The sequence below is a fragment of the Macrobrachium nipponense genome, chromosome 13 (genome assembly GCF_015104395.2).
Source record: "Macrobrachium nipponense isolate FS-2020 chromosome 13, ASM1510439v2, whole genome shotgun sequence".
NCBI lineage: Eukaryota > Metazoa > Arthropoda > Malacostraca > Decapoda > Palaemonidae > Macrobrachium > Macrobrachium nipponense.
The window spans coordinates 12,169,036-12,190,779 of NC_087206.1; the positions used below are offsets into that span (position 1 = coordinate 12,169,036).

The 21,744-nt window shown below is 38.4% G+C and overlaps 1 protein-coding gene and 3 non-coding genes across 4 annotated transcripts in view; all 4 read left to right on the forward strand.

Annotated features, from left to right (window-relative positions):
* Window positions 1-21,744, forward strand: part of LOC135225241 (uncharacterized) — a 115,823-nt gene that overhangs the window by 60,133 nt on the left and 33,946 nt on the right. The gene's annotated exons all lie outside the window — the stretch shown is intronic.
* On the forward strand, window positions 8,034-8,107 carry Trnai-aau (transfer RNA isoleucine (anticodon AAU)). The gene has a single exon. It is a non-coding gene; the product is annotated as a tRNA-Ile (tRNA).
* Trnai-aau (transfer RNA isoleucine (anticodon AAU)) lies at window positions 9,825-9,898 on the forward strand. Its single transcript has one exon. It is a non-coding gene; the product is annotated as a tRNA-Ile (tRNA).
* Window positions 11,858-11,939, forward strand: Trnal-aag (transfer RNA leucine (anticodon AAG)). Its single transcript has one exon. It is a non-coding gene; the product is annotated as a tRNA-Leu (tRNA).

Sequence of the window (21,744 nt, forward strand, 5' to 3'; positions counted from 1 at the left end):
TCTAGTAGGTTTATTAATCATTTGAGAGAGAGAGAGAGAGAGAGAGAGAGAGAGAGAGAGAGAGAGAGAGAGAGAGAGAGAGAGAGAGAGAGAATACTGACAGGTTTTCTGTACAATTTAATTTTTATTTGCTACTTGAATACATCCATGGATTAGCGTTTAGTCATATTTACTGTGCCGTGACAGAGTAATGGAGTTTCTCTGAGTTTTCGTCCGGTTACTATAAAAGATTTTGGTTGCTGTATTTGATGAATGATTCTATGCAGATATTTAAAATGGTCTTGCGTCGCTTTTCTCTGAATGACTGTGATGAGGGTAGAATGGAATTCGTGGTGGGGGTGAAGGGGGGTGGGGACGGTGGCGGCCTTTAAAAATAAAAAATTATGAGCTTGGAGGAAAAATTGAATTTTACATTGAACATTGTTACGTGGCTGAGGGGAGAGACGAATCTTAAGATGAAAAATTGCTATGTGGATGAATGAAAGACTTGAAATTTGTTTTGAAAAATCCTGAAATTGTTACGGTGGCGGGGGTGGGGGGAGGGACGACTTTTGTTACGTTAAAAAAAAAAAATTTGGATTGGGTAGGAAAAGACTGATAGAATTGGTTTTTGAAAATTCCGAAAAATTTGGGTTGGAGAAAGGGATGACTTTAAAAAAATGAAAAAAAAAAATCGAAAAAATAAACGTGAGGTAAATGCAAAAAGGACCAGGTCCACCTGTATTGGTGAGGCTGCTACGGGCTGGCTACTCCACTGGCGCGTTATCCCACTACTTGGTCGACATGTGGGTTTGCTTTTGGCTGTTGGGTTTCCCCCCTGGCCCGGTTCACACCTCCTTAGACAACACCCTGACGCCCCTGGCTCCCCAAGGGCGGCCCATATTGATGCCGAGCTTAGTGCGGACACCCACTCAACATAGGCAGGTCCGCAGCAGTGATCCCCACCTCAAGCCATCCACTGGCCCAAGCCACCGAGACGGCCGGTTTACAGGGCGACGCCATGCGCCCCGGCGGAGGCAATGGGCTTGGAAGTCCTCTTAAGCCGACGCTCGGCTTTCTACTTGGATCGATTTTCTTCATGGCGACATGGACTATGACGTTGACGATAATGGTGAATATTAAGGATATGGTCTATACAGTATATATTGTTTATTAATATGAATAATCTCCGTGCTTTTTAAAGTAAATCTAGTAGACATATTTTAAAAAATAAACAAGATATGAGAACGTAAAAGGAACATGGGGAAATTAGTATTATCATCATTTGGATGGAGTTATTGATTAGTGACTATTCCACTTAACTATTTTTTTAAGGAATGAATAGCAATTAGTAGTTAAATGGAGAATACAGCTATGTATATAATCTGCCAGGTAATTCTGAACAAACTTTATTGTATCATAACAATACATATTTGATTAGGATGTGCGAGTCTACAGTCGTCCGTTTTGAAAGAGAAAACGGTCGTGCCTCTCTTAGGGGAGAGAGAGAGAGAGAGAGAGAGAGAGAGAGAGAGAGAGAGAAGAGAGAGAAGAGAGAGAGAGAGAGAGAGAATACTGAGGTTTTCTGTACAATTTAATTTTTATTTGCTACTTGAATAAACTCCATGGATTAGCGTTTAGTCATATTTACTGTGCCGTGACAAAGTAATGGAGTTTTTCTGAGTTTTCGTCCGGTTACTATAAAAGATTTTAGTTGCTGTATTTGATGAATGATTCTATGGAGATATTAAAATGGCCTTGCGTCGCTTTTCTCTGAATGACTGATGAGGGTAGAATGGAATTCGTGTGGTGGGGGTGAAGGGGGGAGGGGGGGGGGGGCGGTGGCGGCCTTTAAAGATAAAAATTATGAGCTTGGAGGAAAAATTGAATTTACATTGAACATTGTTACGTGGCTGAGGGGGAGAGACGAATTTTAAGTTGAAAAAATTGCAATGTGGATGAATGAAAGACTTGAAATTTTTACGCTGGCTGGGGGAAGGGACGACTTTTACGTTAAAAAAAAAAAAAAAAAAATGTTTTTTTTTGATTGGGTAAGAAAGACTGATAAAATTGCTTTTGAAAATTCTGAAAAATTTGTGGATTAGGTAGCAATTGATTTTTTTTCTGTAAATTCCCAAAAGTTATGTGGTTGGAGATGTGGATGTAATTTGTGTCGAAAATTCCGAAATGCTAAAAAAAAGAAAATGAAAAAAATCGAAAAAATAAACGTTTCAGTGATCTATTGCTTATTTAACCGGCAGTAAAATGAAAATTTATAAGGAGTATTCTCGTAAGGTAAATGCAAAAAGGACCAGGTCCACCTGTATTGGTGAGGCTGCTACGGGCTGGTTACTCACGGGCGCGATCCCACTACTGGTCGACATGGGTGCTTTTGGCTGTTGGGTTTCCCCCCTGGCCCGGTTCACACCTCCTTAGACAACCTGGACGCCCCTGGCTCCCCAAGGGCGGCCATATTGATGCCGAGCTTAGTGCGGACACCCACTCAACATAGGCAGGTCCGCAGCAGTGATCCCCACCTCAAGCCATCCACTGGCCCAAGCCACCGAGACGCCGGTTTACAGGGCGACGCCACGCGCCCCGGCGGAGGCGAAGGGCTTGGAAGTCCTCTTGAGCCGACGTTCGGCTTTCTACCTGGATCGAATTCTTCAATGCGACATGGAATATGACGTTGACGATAATGGTGAATAATAAGGATATAGTATTATACAGCATTGTTTATTATGTATAATCTCCGTGCTTTTTAAAGCAAATCTTGTAGACATATTTTGGAAAATAAACAAGTTATGAGAACGTAAAAGGAACATGGGGAAATTAGATATTATCAACTTTTGGATGGAGTTGTTGATTAGTGACTATTCCACTTATCTATTTTTTTAAGGAATGAATAGCAATTAATAGTTAAATCCATTTATTATAAAAGAACAAATTTTGATTAGGATGTGCGAGTCTACAGTCCTCCGTTTTAAAAAGAGAAAAACGGTCGTGCTCTTAGGAGGAGAGAGAGAGAGAGAGAGAGAGAGAGAATACTGACAGGTTTTCTTTACAATTTAATTTTATTTGCTACTTGAATACACCCATGGATTAGCGTAATGCAGTTTCTCTGAGTTTTCGTCCGGTTACTATAAAAGATTTTGGTTGCTGTATTGGATGAATGTTCTATTCAGATATTTAAAATGGTCTTGCGTCGCTTTTCTCTGAATGACTGTGATGAGGGTAGAATGGAATTCGTGGTGGGGGTGAAGGGGGGTGGGGGCGGTGGCGGGGTGGCGGCCTTTAACGATAAGAATTATGAGCTTGGAGGAAAAATAATTGAATTTACATTGAACATTGTTACGTGGAGCTTAGGGAGAGACGAATCTTAAGATGAAAAATTGCAATGTGGATGAATGAAAGACTTGAAATTTGTTACGTGGCTGGGGGAAGGGACGACTTTTACGTTAAAAAAAAAATGTTTTTTTTTTGATTGGGTAAGAGAGACTGATAAAATTGCTTTTGAAAATTCTGAAAAACTTTGTGGATTAGGTAGCAATTGATCTGTAAATTCCCAAAACTTGCGTGGTTGGAGAAAGGGATGACTTTTTAAGTAGAAAAATTGTTTTGTGGATGTTAATTTTTGCTAAAATAAACAAATGAAAAAAAATCGAAAAAATAAACGTTTCAGTGATCTATTGCTTATTTAACCGGCAGTAAAATGAAAATTTATAAGGAGTATTCTCGTAAGGTAAATGCAAAAAGGACCAGGTCCACCTGTATTGGTGAGGCTGCTACGGGCTGGCTACTCACGGGCGCGATCCCACTACTGGTCGACATGGGTGCTTTTGGCTGTTGGGTTTCCCCCCTGGCCCGGTTCACACCTCCTTAGACAACCTGGACGCCCCTGGCTCCCCAAGGGCGGCCATATTGATGCCGAGCTTAGTGCGGACACCCACTCAACATAGGCAGGTCCGCAGCAGTGATCCCCACCTCAAGCCATCCACTGGCCCAAGCCACCGAGACGCCGGTTTACAGGGCGACGCCACGCGCCCCGGCGGAGGCAAAGGGCTTGGAAGTCCTCTTAAGCCGACGTTCGGCTTTCTACCTGGATCGAATTCTTCAATGCGACATGGACTTTGACGTTGACGATAATGGTGAACATTAAGGATATGGTATTATACAGTATATATTGTTTATTAATATAAATAATCTCCGTGCTTTTTAAAGTAAATCTTGTAGACATATTTTCGAAAATAAACAAGATATGAGAACGTAAAACGAACATGGGGAAATTAGATATTATCATCTTTTGGATGGAGTAGTTGTTTTTTGATTAGTGACTATTCCCCTTATTTCCTATTTTTTAAGGAATGAATAGCAATTAGTAGTTAAATCGGAGAATACAGCTATGTATATATCTGCCAGGTAAGTATGAACAAACTTTATTGTATCATAACAATATCATATTTTGATTAGGATGTGCGAGTCTACAGTCGTCCGTTTTAAAAGAGAAAACGGTCGTGCCTCTCTTAGGAAGAGAGAGAGAGAGAGAGAGAGAGAGAGAGAGAGAGAGAGAGAGAGAGAAGAGAGAGAGAGATGAGAGACGAGAGAGAGAGAGAGAGAGAGAGAGAGAGGTTTTCTTTACAATTTAATTTTTATTTGCTACTTGAATACACCCATGGATTAGCGTAATGCAGTTTCTCTGAGTTTTCGTCCGGTTACTATAAAAGATTTTGGTTGCTGTATTTGATGAATGTTTCTATTCAGATATTTAAAATGGCCTTGCGTCGCTTTTCTCTGAATGACTGAGTGATGGAGTATTGGGGTAGAATGGCCCAATTCGTGATGGGGGTGAAGGGGGGGGGGGCCCCCGGGGGGGGGGGGGGGCTGGCGTGTGCGGCTTTTAAAGATAAAAATGATGAGCTTGGAGGAAAACCAAAAATTGGAATTTGGCTACATTGACATTGTCGTGGATCTTGGTAGAGAGGGGAGAGACGAATCTTAAGATGAAAAATTGCTATGTGGATGAATGAAAGACTTAAAATTTGTTTTGAAAAATCCTGAAATTGTTACGTGGCTGGGGGAAGGGACGACTTTTACGGGAAAAAAAACATTATTGTTTGATTGGGTAGGAAAGACATAAAATTGCTTTGGAAAATTCCGAAAAATTTGTGGATTAGGTAGGAATTGATTTTTTTCTGTAAATTCCCAAAAGTTACGTGGTTGGAGAAAGGGATGACTTTTAAGTAGAAAAATTGTTTTGTGGATGTTAATTTTTGTGAAAATTCCGAACTGCTAAAAAAAAAAAAAAAAAAAAAAAAAAAAAAAAAAAAAAAAAAAAATCGAATAAATAAACTTGTCAGTAATCTATTGCTTATTTAAATGCAAAAAGGACCGGAGGTCCACCTGTATTGGTGAGGCTGCTACGCGGGCTGGCTACTCACGGGCGCGATCCCACTACTGGTCGACATGGGTGCTTTTGGCTGTGGGTTTCCCCCCTGGCCCAAGGTTCACACTCCTTAGACAACCTGGACGCCCCTGGCTCCCCAAGGGCGGCCATATTGATGCCGAGCTTAGTGCGGACACTCCCACTCACCATAGGCAGGTCCGCAGCAGTGATCCCCACCTCAAGCCATCCACTGGCCCAAGCCACCGAGACGCCGGTTTACAGGGCGACGCCACGCGCCCCAGCGAAAGTTACGGGTCTTGGAAGTCCTCTTAAGGCAAGCTCGACTTTCTTAGGATCGCAATTTGCAAAGCAAAATGGTCTTTAACTTCAACGACGTTGGTGAACATTTAGAATCACATTTTACACAGCAACGTTTATTAATATGTATGTCCTCGGTGATCTTTGAAGAAATTTGTGCAGAGGTATTTGAGATATAGATAAGGATATCTGAACTTATGGAGAAACACTTCCGGAAGGATGTTATTATCTTAAACGCATATTTTGGGTCGAGTTGCTGATTAATCAACAGGCCACTTATATTTTCTTTGAAGAATTAAGCGGAATAAATAATTAAATTGATTTATTATGCTACAACAAAGTTTGTTTGTGCTGCTGAAGTCTACAGTTCTCTGTTTTAAAACAGAAAACGGCCGAGCCTCTGTTGAGAGAGAGAGAGAGAGAGAGAGAGAGAGAGAGAGAGAGAGAGAGAGAGAGAGAGAGAGAGAGAGAGAGAGAGAGAGAGAGAGAGAGAGTCTCCCGTATTTGGTATTATTTTGAATATATATCCTTGAATTCGGTGTAAAAGGCTATATGCCATGGCAAAGCAATTCCCATTTTTTATTGGTTTTCATACAGATAATTTCCAATGATTACCGAGATTGTATTTCATGATAATTATATCTCATACCGATCCTTGAGTTGGCTTTACGTTACTACTAGTAGTTCCCTGGATGATGGTGAAAGGAGGATGGGAAGATTTTGAATTGAAAACTGTCAAGTGGTTGGGAGAAGGGAAGATTAAAACTGCTGGGGAAGGGACACTGAAAACTGCTCAATGGCTGGGAGAAGGGGGAGACTTATGAAAACTTCAAGTGGTTGGGGGAAAGGAAGAATGTTCATTTGAAAATTGTTACATGGTTAGAAGAGAAGACTTTTAGGTTGAAAACTCCCAAGTGATTGGGAGAAGGAAAGATTGTCAATTTCTTCTTCTTTCCCACCGTTATACATTAAGGGTTCTGTTGGCTAATCCGCCTTCTCCTCCACTGCCTTCTAATCAAAGACATCATCCTCCATCTAACTAATACTCTCATTTTCTTCCTTCTCTTTATCTCGTCTCTAAAACTGTCAAATGGCTGGGAGATGGCAAAACTTTTAGGCTGAAAACTGCCAAGGGATTGGGGGAACGGAAGGCTTAATTTGAGAACTGTTAAGTGGGTGGAAAAATGGAAGACCTAATTTGTACATTGTTATGTTGTTGAGAGAAGAGAAGACAGAATTCCGAATACTGAAGTAATGCGTGTTTTGATATGGTTTCTTAAGATCAATAAACAAGAAATACTGGTAAGAGAAGTCGATCTGATTGTTTTAAGGTTATTTTGTCTGATGATTATTTTGAATTAATCTATAAATTTTCTACCTTCTTTAAAAATGAAGAGTGAAATTATCTACAGAACTAATCAAATTAGATCTGAAATTTCTTTTACGTCACATAAGTCTGTCCTCTGTTTTCATTGACAGAAAACGGGCTCGCCTTGGCTGGAGACAGATAATTGACAGATGGAGAGAAAGCGAATTTGGCATTGCAATATCTGCTCTAGTCTCACTGCAAAGCAATTGCTAAGTTAGCAATACATGCGTTCTCTTATCAGATTTTTTTGTATGGTTACCAAAGTAATTCTACTAACAATATCGAGACTAAATCAAAAGGGTCTTCGGAGAAAAATCTTCAATTAGTTCACATCCAACATTTCAAAAAATCATATCACTTTCATTTTACACACACACACACACGGATACACATCATCATCGTTTCGATTAATTATTCCCTGATGCTTCCAAAATACTATACTGATGTTTTAAAGTGACGAATCTTAACAAAACTAGCTTAGAACTAGGTTCTAGTCAGCCTTGATAGTAGGCAAATAAAAAAAATCGAGCCTAGTTTGGTAGTAGAAAGAAATGGGCGGTAGATTAATACGGGTGGAAATCTGTATTATCACTATTGGGGTAAAGTTATGAAAGATAATCCAATTTGCGATATAGTTATGTTCACCATAGCATGTTATAGTAAGTGACCCGGAATGTGCACTCCATTTCAGTGCAAAATAAAATATGATTAAGAGAGTCCCTTACATTATTTCCATTCTGAGATCTAAACTAAAGCAAAACATTTTTAACAAATCAATCCAAACCTTTCATTAACCTTAACTAAAGGTAATAGGCCCCCTTTTCGTCAGAATACCACTTATTTTTTTTTTATTCAAAATGATGTTACATGGAAAGTTAATCAGTGGTAGGGGGAAAGGAGGAGGAGGATGGAGAGGAGCGCGGTGGGGTGGGAAAGAGGCAAATGCTTAAGTTTACTACCAAGCTCTTGAACCGGCCTCGCCAAGGCCTGTTAGCTCAGTTGGTTAGAGCGCCGTGCTAATAACGCGGATGTCGTGGGTTCGATCCCCATACGGGCCAGAGGTGTCTATTTTGAATGCTGCAGTGAAGTAAAGAGAACTTTCGGTTTTATACATAAATTCTATATGGGGACATAAACCTCATCCCCATAGGGAAGTCAGGTTTTTTTTTTTTTTTTTTTTTTTTTTTTTTTTTCTTTTCATTTTTGTTGGCATGGGGATTAGTTAAAGAAAACCACAAAACCTCTTCCCAGTACAAAAGTCTGGTCACGTTGGCATGGGGATTAGTTCATGCAACCAAAAGACCTCTTCCCCATACAGAAGTCAGGTCTTGCTGGCACGGGGATTAGTTAAAGAAAACCACAAAACCTCTTTCCCATACAGAAGACAGGTCATGTCGGCGTGGGTTTAGTTCAAGAAAACCACAAGACCTTAATAATATAGATGGTGGCCAGCTGGCTCAAGTTAAACCTGTCTTATGCCAACATGGGCCTGCCCTGGCAAGACAGCAAATTATGGTCAAATTATGGTCAGATGCAACAGGCTAAGGTCTATTGTGGACTCCAAGACTTGGCCTCAATCAGCAAGAACGAGCAGGGGTTCCGTGGACTAAATCCTGCCTGCATAAGGGAGCTAATTATAAGTTGGATTGTAATGGATAACACAGGTAATTAGAGATTCCAAATATGCACCAGTTCCCACGTCTTCCTTTATTTTTTCTAATAATTCTTCGTTCTTAATAAAACTGTTAAGAGACAACATAGGCTCTTGCTTTCAATAACAGAGTGTATTTGTTTAATAAGGAATACCTATCCATACAGGTCTACCATTGATGAAAAGCAATTAATTCCAGAGAAGGGATATTATCAAAATGTGATAATATCCCTTAAAGGTAGACGACTGCCATCAATTATTTCAGGAATCCCCAATACGAAATTTACGAACTGGATAAGTCGAAAGCATTTTCTATACTTCTGGGTGAATGAAAAAAAAGTGATAATTTAGACAATAGATCTGTCATTATCGTTTGAAAAATCCTACAATACACAAGAATACAAGTCGTTTTTGCGATTCACAAGTATTCAAGATAATTTTCTTTAAAAGTGAACTCAAATATTTGTTATAACAAGGGATTTGTTTTCAGTGGTTCTGTTTACAAAGGATGTACTTACGTAAAATAGCAGACATATTCACTAAAGGCAACTAAGCTCTTTGATAACAAGAGCGACTGAGTCTAATATAAAGTGGGTTTTTACAGCTACATATACTATTCCTAATAAATCAAGAACATGAAAATCTTTTCATTTTTACACACTATATTTCTGAACGAAAAACTATACCCACATGAAAATATTACTACCCATGGCCAAGGCCCATGCAGATATAAAAGCCATTTCACCCAAAACCACCCAACCGCCAACCTGGTTTCTTGCAATAATTTAACTTGTAAGGACACAAACAAAATTCTTAGTAATTTTGAAGATTACTGATAATGATATCTGGGAAGTTAATTTCCTGTGATAGTGTGGGATCACCGAATCATTGACTACACAAAACTTTAGGTCTTCACATCCGGTTTCTCGTGTTGGTCACCTAAAATTTGGATAGTGACAAGAGGTAAGAAAAAGTAAATGGTCACCTAAAATTTGGGTAGTGACAAGAGGAAAAGATAGTAGTAATATGCATTCTTTTCAAGACTCAGTCCTTGAAAATTGCGATCAGATGAAAATCAATACGATTGGGGGAATTGACCTGACTTATTTCCCTCACGAGGTCAAGGCCTGTTAGCTCAGTTGGTTAGAGCGCCGTGCTAATAACGCGGATGTCGTGGGTTCGATCCCCATACGGGCCAGTAGTGGATACCTTTTTGGATGTATGGGGCCAGTGGATACCTTTTGGATAACTTTGAAGTAACACGTTTTCATGGAATCAACTAAATTTACTCCCATACGGTCAATTTGAAGAGGGGTTAAATCAATTATATTACCTTAATTCAATAAGATTTCCACAGAAGTGCACTAATGATAGGTCGAAATTGTCTAATGCCAATAACCTCTCATTCATCAATTCTTTAGAGCTTATTCCACAGGTAAACTTAATTGCAAGAATATTAACAATAAAAGCAAACTTATGAAAATTTTCATGCTTCTTAAAAGGGAAGCACTGACTGGTGTTGTGGAAAACTACCCTATTCTTAAAAGAATGTAGTTGTCAACGATTGCGAAAGAAGGACTGTTTACTCAGCCAATAAACTTACTATTAACGGGCATGCTGGAAAGCTCTGCCTACTTCCAGTACTTTCACCTGTTCGTAAACAAATTGCAAGGAGTATGTATGCACTGTAGTAATGACTCAAGTTGTGCCCTCTAGTTAATATATCTACATGATCAATTATTATCTACAGTATGACTCAACATTAGTGAAAATTCAAGAAATGAATTAAGTCTCATGCACATGAAACAGTAACAAGGCATGGAAATTTAAACTAATTGGAGAATTACATCCAGTACCTGGATAATGTTCCAAACGATACTTCCACATATGATTAATATTAAGAGTGACAAATTGTTTTATAAGTTTAAATAATAAAAGTAATGAATCCATAATGTATTAAATGAAGAAGAAATCGGTTCTTTAAAATATCGGTTATTACAACCAATCAAGAACTCTTTCAAAGAAACTGTTTTATTTACAAAGCAGTCATATATTCATATTGTGAAATTATGAGATACAGTTTCTATTCGTACATTCCCGAAAATACCTCTGAACCGTTTGTCCTCTTAATTTTTCCAAATATTTCGTGGTCCATTCAATCTTCTTCTATACATAAATACTTTTTCCCTTCCAGAAATATATTCACTGGCCTCTTTATTGGTATTTTATCTATAATCTTCCACAGGAATCCAGTGTGTGACCGATCTATAGTTAGCCATGTTCCTGGAATCCTCTCTAGGTTTCTTGAGGAATCTGACCATCCCATATTATCAGATGTCTGCGAAATGATACTTAGGTTATTGTTTTATTCATAATAGTTTCTCTATTATATCTGTGGGATGTAGAATTTCTCTGTTTCTATTCCTTTACCAATACGTTAATGTCGACTGTCATATATGACATCGCATTTTTTTTTGGCTGACTTTTTGAATGGTCAGATAATCTTCCATTCATCCCATTTTCGATATGTTGAATTTCAATTTCGGCTTCTGGTAATTATTTTTGCCAGATATAGAGCAATACTAAGCTACACTTAAAAAAGTCTGTTACAATATTTAATATATTCCCCCCCACAGTGCAGTTTGATGCCCAAGAATACTGCATTTTCAGCCACATTAGAATCCCCCTATTAAATTAGTTTCTTTTCCATATTACACATATAATAATTAAGTAAATTCCGCCCCGCCCCCTTTCTTTTTTTAGCATTTTCCTCCCCGTTTCAGATTTCAAGAGGAACCATGAAAATGAACTGTAACTCTGATCTTTATTAATACTCTTTCTATTGAAAAAAGGCTAAATTTCTGGGAAAACAGGATAACATTTTATCATCATGTCTTCTTACAAACAATTTCCTGTGCAAACGACTACCAAGAGAAATTACATAACGTCTGTAATTCATTCAGTTCGAAATACAGTAATACCTCTTTCCTTACCGTGTAGTAAAAGTCACCTGAAAAAGCAGTGCAAATTCAAATACCCTAAAAACTAAGGGTGTTGGACTGTGGGACCTTCTCTTTGAGAGCTCACCATAATACTATTAATGCAATAAGGGTTGACCCTGGTGCTCAGTTTGTCTGTTTGTACACGCCCCTAACAGGGTAGCGTGGCCGAGCGGTCTAAGGCGCTGGTTTAAGGCACCAGTCTCTTCGGAGGCGTGGGTTCGAATCCCACCGCTGCCAGAAGTTTTGTTATGTTTGCCGATTGACAAAGATTACCTATGAAAATTATATAACCAAATCCTTCATCTTGGCTCAAACAGCAGCTGTACGTCGTCATGGATAGAATACTCAATGGCTGACACAGATTTTCCTTACGGGCTACTGAAGAGCAAGAGCCCGTGCCAGCATAAGGCTGGCTTAATCTTACAGGCTAATGACTAGAATAGAGAAGCCGGTGCCGATGCATAAGACTGGTTTAATCTAACAACGACAATGAAATTTTCCTAACATCACTCAATAAACATCTATGTTAATTCATTACTAGAAAAAAAAAGATCTTTGTTAATTAAACAACAAAGAAACTTTACCAATAATAGCAGCCATTGCCGATACGAAAATTGAATTATAGCAGCTCAGAGGTAGATTCATGGAACTGCGTTTGAAATGTCACCAATTTTGACCATGGTCTAGTGCCCAACCACTGACCTAGCTACGAAGAGGTGCTAGCGTCAGATGGGTTTAAGCAAAGGGCAAAGGTCTAGCGAACTCATCCCAAAAGACCCATTTTAGATATTTCTGAGATTATGCAAGGGAGTGCCACTCAAGTCCGTGTGAGGAAAAAAAAGTAGTCTCCAATTTGAACCTTCAGCAGCCTTGAGAAACGCATTAACTTCACCAAGGATAATTAGCCTCAACAATACCATATAATATATATATATATATATAATAATAGATAATATATATATATATAATATAGATATAAGATATATATTAGATATATCATATCTAGATATATAACCATCCAATGAAGGGAAGAGGACACACACAACAGATGTACATGCTGTCCTTTATTCCTCCCCCCCTCTGTATTTGTCTTGACTTGTGTTTGTTTATTTATGTTTTTAATGTTTACATTTAGTGTAACGCTGTCCACTCCTCTAGGTCGGTCCCATTAAACTTCTTTGTTCTGTAACTAGCGTTTCAATCTTTTGTCAATTTTTTGCTTATTTTATGTTTCATTTATCTTTCATTTTAATGTATGTCCTTTTAAAAGTAATTTAACTTCCTTAATTCTTTTAATGTGTATATTTTGTTTCTACACTTGTAAGAATAACTTTGTTTTTTAACTTTTGCATTTCCTGAATTTTTAATACTTAGTTTTTTGTTTTTTAACAATTTTACTAGGAAATGTTTATTTTTTTCATTTTAAACCAGCCTGATGATGTGAAGTAACTTTGATAATTAACGGAAACGTTGCAATAAAGACAAAGCATGGTACATCTGTGTGCGTTCCGCCTTCTTCCCTTCATTGATGGTTATTAAATACGGATTGACTCCTGACTCCTGGCACTAAAGCTTATATATATATAGATATATTATATATATTATATATAATGATATATATATAAATAATAATATATATACATATATATATATATATAATATTAATATATATAATATTATTACTATATATACATTTAATATTTATTTATATACATAAAATACTATAAATACTATATAATAATATATATATATATATAATATATATATATAAATATAAATATATATATATATATATATATATATTATATATAAATATATAATATATGGGCCAGTGAGTATACCGAGTACCTTTCGTGTAGTTCTTGCTACACCCATGTTTTCAATTGCACGAAATTGCCAAACGAAAAGGGCTCAGTGCTTAATTTTTCATTTTCTCCTCCTTGGGCACCAAATCTGATACACACAAAGAAGGTCTTTTGTGATTCCTTTCCCTCTATCAGATAAGTGTATTGTGGGTGTGTATCATTATAATATTATATATATATTATATACTATATTATATTCATATATATATATGTTAATAGTGTGGCCACCAGTGTCGTTATTTCACAAAGGCAAACTAACTTAATAATACTTAAGAAAAAGGCACGCGAAACGGATTTAATAAGGAAAAGAAAGAGGGATAAGAGAATGACACAAAATAATCAATTTGTTTTCAACGAAGGTTATCGTTTTTCTTTTCCGGTACTCGACCCCAAAAACGAGCTTAGGCGTTAGCCCACAGGCAATCTGGTCCCCCCCTGCATCCCTCCCAGGCATCTTCGAGAAATTGGAATCCAAACCCATTACGCCTCATCTCCGATGATTTAAGTGGATTCTCTGGCAAACGCCCCGACATTGTTTGACACTTTCAAAGCGGTCGGAGGAGAAATTAATGTAAGGTGGACCTTTTCAAGGGCCTTCTGTTTAATATAAACCAAAGGGGAAAGTTCAAGGCTTTCCTTGTTTCAAAGGCGGATCAATGTGAAAATCTAAAGCTCCACCCTTTCCCAAAGATAGGGGGGGGGGGGGGGGGTGGGTTAGGACCTCTAGTATCGACGAATTCAAAAGCCATGAGTGGGTTGGTCATTAAGACCAGCCCAAAACGGAGTAATCAACGAATGACCTATGGAGGTTACCAAGGGATACGCCCCTAAGAAGCCAGGACATGAAGAGGAGGCGTATAACAAATTCAAAGTCCTACGGAATTACCTGTAGAAGACCTGAACAGGAAGGCGGTCTCGTATTGAAGTTAGTAGCCACTAAGAGACAAAAAGTCTTTCAGAAAAAAATGCCACACCCAGTTCAGAATCCAAAAATTCCAAAGGCGGGGCTAAGGAGATTTTCACTGAACAAAAAGGCGAGACAAGAGAGAGAGCAGGCAGAAAAAGGGAGCAGAGGAAAAAATAAAAAAAGGGGAACAGAGAAGCCAAGAGAGAGAACAACCGGGGAGCCTGAAGGGGATGAGCTGCAGTGGCATGGCCGTGGAAACAGGAAAGGACAAGGAAACAGAAAAAGAACAAGGTGCAAAAGTTGTGGTGTTGCGAAGCAATCAAAGACAGTGAAAAGTTGGACAATCAATACTCAGTTAAATTTCCCTCGTGCCTATAGACTCGTAATTGGGCAGAACAAGCGCCAAGTTAAGTTTTATCAGGTCCAAAAAGCCCAGTACATCCCCAGAAGGTGGGAAAAACCACTTGTAAGAACCCCTAACGAAGAATTAAAAACGTAATTTGTATGAATATATCCAATTTCAATTTCTCCATCTAAAAGGTAGGAACCCTTCCATTTTTAACGAATTACCAGGATTAAGAACATTGAGGCAACGAGAAGAAAGAAATTTATATAAGGCCCTAATTCTTCCCGAAGTACAGCCCTTGCACGGCAACACTTACACCTTAGATCTGTGGCAAAGAAAGTAAGTACCGTCACAGAGTAAACTTGGTGGACAAGAGCGAAACGGGATACTGATGCACGATGAAAGATTGATATGAGTTGTACAAGATTAATTGTATGTCGAGCGGTTAAAGGATAGGAAGAGACCAAAGAAAAGGACAGCAAAAGAAATGTTGATTAGCGACGTGGATACGACGTGACTCAATTGACAGTTCAAAAACAGCGGCAGCGAAACCAGGAATCAAAAAGTTTTAGCGTAGGCATAAGAGATTTTTCAAGCCATTCAACGCCACTCGATAAAAAGAAAGTTCTCCCCAAACACAGTTACCAGTGCTTCCCCGAAAATACAAAGACAGTTACCTAGAGTCGTAACAATACAAAAGGCGCTCCAAAAAAAAAAGCCACCCACACTCCACGAAGAAAAAAAAAAAAAAAACAAAAAACAAAAAAAAAACTCACCCCTCCGAAGAAACAAGAACCAAGTACGTTCCACTAGAAGAAAAAACAAGATGTCGAACGCAGAAACGAATATATCAAGAGGACAAAGAAAACCAAATTCCGAAAAACGCATCACGTCAAACGCAATCGAGAGAGAGAGAGAGAAGTCCACCCTTCCCCGCAGGAACGTAACGAACGCCATCATTCAACGCGGCTGGGGTAGGCGGGAAGAAAGCAAGCTGGTCAGACCGTAAACCCGGGAGTTCGGAAGACGGACCCGAAGAAGTTAAGTCCAACAAAATACGAATTACCTGTCACACTTAACATAACATTAACAAACTCTGTTAAAAGTAAATTACGCGATTTAACCATTTCAAGTTTAGACAATTTCTGGTATTTCAAGATTTCAAAAAGATTTTCCCTCTGAACCTTCCTTTTTTTTTGGCAACTGAAACTAACGAATATTTCTTTAGTTTACTAAATTTAAATAACTAAGCAGCTACTTAAGAACCATTTTCCCGAACAAATTTGTATTTACTAACCAATAACTGTTTTAAATCTTTTTAATTTCTAATTTTGATTGTGTCATTTTGATGTTTATTTTTTGTTTTTGGGAATTTTTTGGTTGGTTTTGCGATTTGATTGTACTTTGGTTTTGGCTTTTTTTTTGTTTTAGTATTTGCTTCTTTACTTTTATTATTTCTTACGTCGATAATGCAATGTTTACTTCGTTTTTAATTTTGTTTTGTTTAGGATAAAACACGGGTAAATTCACGGGAGGTCTCTCGTTTTTTAGGCGTACACTTTACGGGTCAGTTCAGTATCGTTTTACCAGAAACTATTAAGACGGGTTTTGGTTGTTGGTTTAAAGAATCGCTTACCCGATAACGGTAGACTTTGAGAATATTTCTTTTGGGGAAAAATTCCTTGTCTTTTATTTTTTTGGTGATCGAATACTTTAGTAAAAATACTTTAATTGTTATTATCATTTTTCTTTCGGGTTAATACTGGTCATAACTTTGGATACTTTTTAATGATACATACAGTACTTAAGAAAATTTCCAGAACGAGTCGATGGTCAAAGGGTAGACCGACTCCTTATCCAGAACGCATTGAAAGAAACGCCTGTGCTCACGAGAAGGTCAAACAAGGAAATTAACCATGCCGGAAGGTACAGCAGTCCGCGAATTGCGAGAGCAGCAGTAATGGGAAACACATAAGGGAACATGTGATTAATCACATAGCTTAAATTTTGCGAAAGAAAGGATGGTCAGATTAGCTTGTAACTTAGGAAACTAAAAACTGGATAGGAGCATAGGTGGAGACACGCCATAGATAGCATAACGGGGACAGATAGAGACAAAAACGCTTATTGAAGCCAAGAAGTTATCTTGATTTGGAAGCCGGAGGAGACGTTAGAACGGTACGTCCACTCCGAGCTTACCGAGGATCTTAAAAGGAATTGGGTAAGAATTGAAACGGTATTTTAGGACAAGGTTTATTCCACAGTTGGTGAAACAGGATCCAGTTACTAGCTTGGCAAGGATAGGTTGCATCAATTTAAGTTAGACGAAAGACGGTATCAAGAGTTTAGCTCGCAGTTGCTCTATAACAATTACGAATGAATTGGGGTAACTTCATGGAATCCACCAGGTTGGAGGAGGTAGAAGGTAGAGGAAAGGAAAGCAAAAAAATGCTAATGAGCCATGTTTAAAAAAAATATTTAGACTAGGCAATAATGATTGGAAGCCTGCCAACCAACAGAAGTCATTGCAAGGATAAGAACCCGTTAAAGTGGGAGACCATTCCGATGATGTAGCCAGAGATTGAAGAGAGGAAACAAAAATCTTAGGTAAAGACCTGAAGGGAATCCTATATACAGAACCTTTAGGTCCGCCCTTATAGACAAAAGGCAAAGAGGTCCAAAATTAGAGCTAGGAACACCAATACTAGAAATCAGAATAAGATGCCAGGTAAATCTTACTCAAGGAGGGATTTTCGACAGTCACGTGTTATAACTGTCCCAGAAGAGTAGGGACATTATGCCAGTGAGTGCCGAGGGATAGCCTTCCTGTACCTTTCCCATAAGAAAGAACAGGGAACATAGTGCCCGAGAATGCAGAAATAAATTGGTTTTTTTCAGCTTCCTAGAAGGTAGATCTCAGTCGACGAGGCAGAGGGTTAGAACAAACAATAGTCAATCTCCCCCTCCCATATAGAGGAAACTAGAGATTCCGTCCCAAATAGATATGGCTAATCAAAACAAAAAGCAAGCATAGGTTTTATCAACCAGCTCAGTTCAATGTCAGACGACGCAATGGGAAATTTTCTGCTTACTGGTACCAATGAATCTTCCTCTTAATAACAGAGAGAACGTACCGGAATGTCAAGGCTAAGCCCAAGCTACACAGGTTAGCAAAGGTTGATGGTAGGAAAGGAAATAGAATTAATTTAGGACCAATTATTTCCCAGCACATGTCGGGTCTAGAGGAAACCTATTATGTTACATTCTTTGATACAAAGGTAGTTCCGAAGAATATTAATGTCAGAAAAAAGGTGTATCGATTGTATTTTTCTCACTTAAGTTTGAATCCCAGCAGTAGGACTTGTTTAGAATCAACAAGACAGTCCCCAGGGGTAAAAAAAAAAAAAAATGGATATTCCACGTAATTGCGGACAGTTAGATTTTCCATTTAGGCTAGGAAAGAAGTTGCTCTAAGAGAAGAAATGTTCTGGGTAAGCCATGAGATATACAACAAATTAGCTTTGGCTCATTTGCTGATTAGGTTATCCAACTATGGTCTAGACAAGGTATAAGGCATTGAATGCCCCTAGAGAACAACAGTGATTAACAACTGTCGTGAGAATTTCTAGGAATACCAATATGCAAGTTAATTAACGTAAAAGAACCCAGACTACAGGAGGAATCCCACACTGAAAGGTATCTTTAAAGAATGGATAAGACGGAGGGAAGATATCCAGAATTGCCATCACGAGTTTCACACAAAGATCATTAACCTCTTAGAATTCAAACAATCAATGCACTTTATTTAAAGTTAGAGAGGGAATTTAAGACTTAAACCAGGAGAAAGCCACGTGGGTAGAATGCTACCAGTTCAAATCCAATTTTTGAAGGGAAGGAAATTCTCACGCTTACTGAAAAGTCGCAATGTAAAATGGAATTAACATTATTCTTTCTAGTTTACATGAAGTCAGACAGAGCAAAATAAGCATTACAAGATTACCAATAACAAGGAGGAAAGGTTGGAAAGGTTAAACAACACCAGGTACAGAAGATAGGCCTAGCAGAACGGTATACTCCTATACCGATATCCGAGTTATGAAAGGGAAACGGTGAAGCCGCGCATCAGTAAAGGAAATGAAAAATTAACGCTCAGGACAAAAACTAAGACTTGAAAGAGCTAAGATAGGATCTCATTTAAAGGACACTATTAAGGCAAAACCCATGTTTTAGAGAAGAATTCATAACGGAATGTTAATTGTTCGCGAATATACAGGGATATAGTTCGCTCTAGACGGCGACACCTTTGGGAAATAACCAACGCCGGAAATAACGCAAACAAGAGGAAACATTCCATCGAACACAAAAGCCAAATCTACATCCAGCCCTATAGAGTAGCACCATTCCCAGAAGGAGATCATTGAAAGAGAACGTACAAAGAATGAATGGCAAGGAAGGAATAATAGAACCATCTAAATTCCCCAATGGTCCCTTTCCAACTTTTGCTAGTTTCCTAAAAAGGGTACAAAACCTTATAGAAATAGTTGTGGATTTTCAGAAAATTTAAACCAAATTACTGAAAATGATCCTTATCCAATGCCGTCCAATGCGGAGATCTTATCGCCACTATAGGGTCCAAGAGATACTTCACCACTATAGATTTATTTGCAGGGATTCTTGCAAATCCCTCTAGAGCGAAGAAAGTAAACCTTTGACTCGGCTTTTTCCTACTAGTAACGGCAGAATTACCAGTATGTAAGAAATTGCCCTTTGGTCTAAAGTCAAGCCCTGGTAAACTTTTTTTGTTAAGATTAATGGATAAAATTTTGGGCGATTTTACTGGGCAAGGACAGTTACACTGTTTACATAGATGATTTGGTAATAGCAACAGACACCCTATAGAGGATAACACATAGACTGTTAGTCAGAGCAAAAGTTCCTAAAGAAAGAATTAAGAAAAGCCGAACCTGAAGCTTAAATTAAGAAGAAGTGTAACTATTCCTTAAAAGGAAAATAGACTACCTTGGTCATACACTAAGTGAAAAGGGAAGTAGAAGTAAAACGACTTAAAGATTAAAGTCCAATCAACGGAACTATCCTACAACAACCTCAGTGCAAGAACGGAACGTAAAGTCATTTCTTAGTGGTTTAGCAAGGTTTTTACCCGCAAGTTCATAGGGAAACTTTGCAGTCATATCCGCACCACTAAACTGAACTTTTAAAGGGAACCCAGTAATCATTGGTTATGGACAGACAAGCAGCAAGAAGCTTTTATGAATTGAATGAAAGAAATTGAACAAAACATCCGCCAAGTAACTTAGCTTCTTCCAGACTTTTGGACAAAGAATGTTCTTTTTTAGCCACGGACGCAAAGCCACATTGTTTTATAGGAGCATGTTTAAATGGCAGAAAACCAAGATAATAAGTATAATGCCATAGCTTTATTAACAGTAGGCAAATTAAAGCCCTCAGAAAGTGAACTACTCAGTAACAGACCATCGAGTCTATATGACTATAATAAGACGCTGTTGAAAAGCAATTTTTCAGAATAATAATTAATTTTGGTTACAAAGAAACCGTGTTCAACGGATCATTCAGCCTGTCAGGTAGAAAATGCTAAAGAACCCTAATTCTTTTTCGGGACGAAGAAAGCCCGTTGGTTCATGACAGCCCCAAGATTATGACATAGACGTGAGATATTGTCCCTGGGAAGACGAATCAAGGTAGCAGATGCATTATCAAGATATGGTGGCACAATGGTGATAGTATAAATATGATAAATTCAAAGAAGAAGAAAAGAATGAAACAATGTGCCCAATTGGGAACGTAAACGTATTCACCAATTCGCCATTAATACAGAGGAGGCTTTCCCGGCAAAATTTCATAAAAGCAAGCAAGAAAGAGATGAAGGGATAATGGGAATGGGTTTAACTTTTAAAATACGGTTAGAAACGAAAGAAAACACAGCCAAACAAGAAGAATTAACCGAACTAGGTACGGTAAGGTTGGATCGTCCCACAGATGCATTAAACGGACATAGATGGCCGATATTAATTTGGATGTGTCACAGAATATGACCCAGCCATTTGGTCAATTTCTAGGGTGTACTTGACAACAAAAGATTAGGTACCTAAGGGAGTCTGAAGCAAACAAGGTCCATTGAGCTAATGCACCGACGAATGAACATGAAGCCTTCACCCAGGAAGGGGATGAGACAAAATTAGATTAAATCCCAAAGAACTTTCCATTGGCAAGGGAATCTTCACAAAGATGTTAGTTAATTATGTGAAGAGCTTGCGAATACAATGCAACAGCTACAAAAGGAAGAACAGACAATGGACAATGAAGCAAACCACTATGGGAAATATCCTATTCCCAAACCGACTTCCTTTCGAAAGACGTATCTTATTGATCTTATCACTAATCTTCATACCACGAGTAAAGGGGAATAAGAACATACTAGTATGGTATCGACGCAGCTCAACGAGAATATACAGAGTTTAGGTACCACTAACTAGTAAAAGCTCGCCAAGGATTGTGCAATCGCTGATCTTTTGATAAGATATTTTGTCTAGATATTTCCTGCCCCACAAGCTCATTATTTCTGATAAATGGGACACCGAGTTCAAATCAACTCGTTAGTTTCCAATGAATAAATTTGTAAACCGCCTTTGAAGGGTAGAAAAGGTAGCGATACAGCCGTAGCCCCAGCCCAGTAGCAATTGGCTTAGGGTAGAAAAGGAATAAACAGAAAGCGTTTTTAAGACGATTAACGTCACACAGTAGGACAGGATCCTGACTGGGCACGTCAATTTACCTTTAGTAGCCAATTGTCATTAAATGCAAGGCATCATACGGAGTATTCGAGGGCAACTCCCATAGCAAAAGCTTTGATGGGATATGAACCAGATTACCTTATGCATGGCC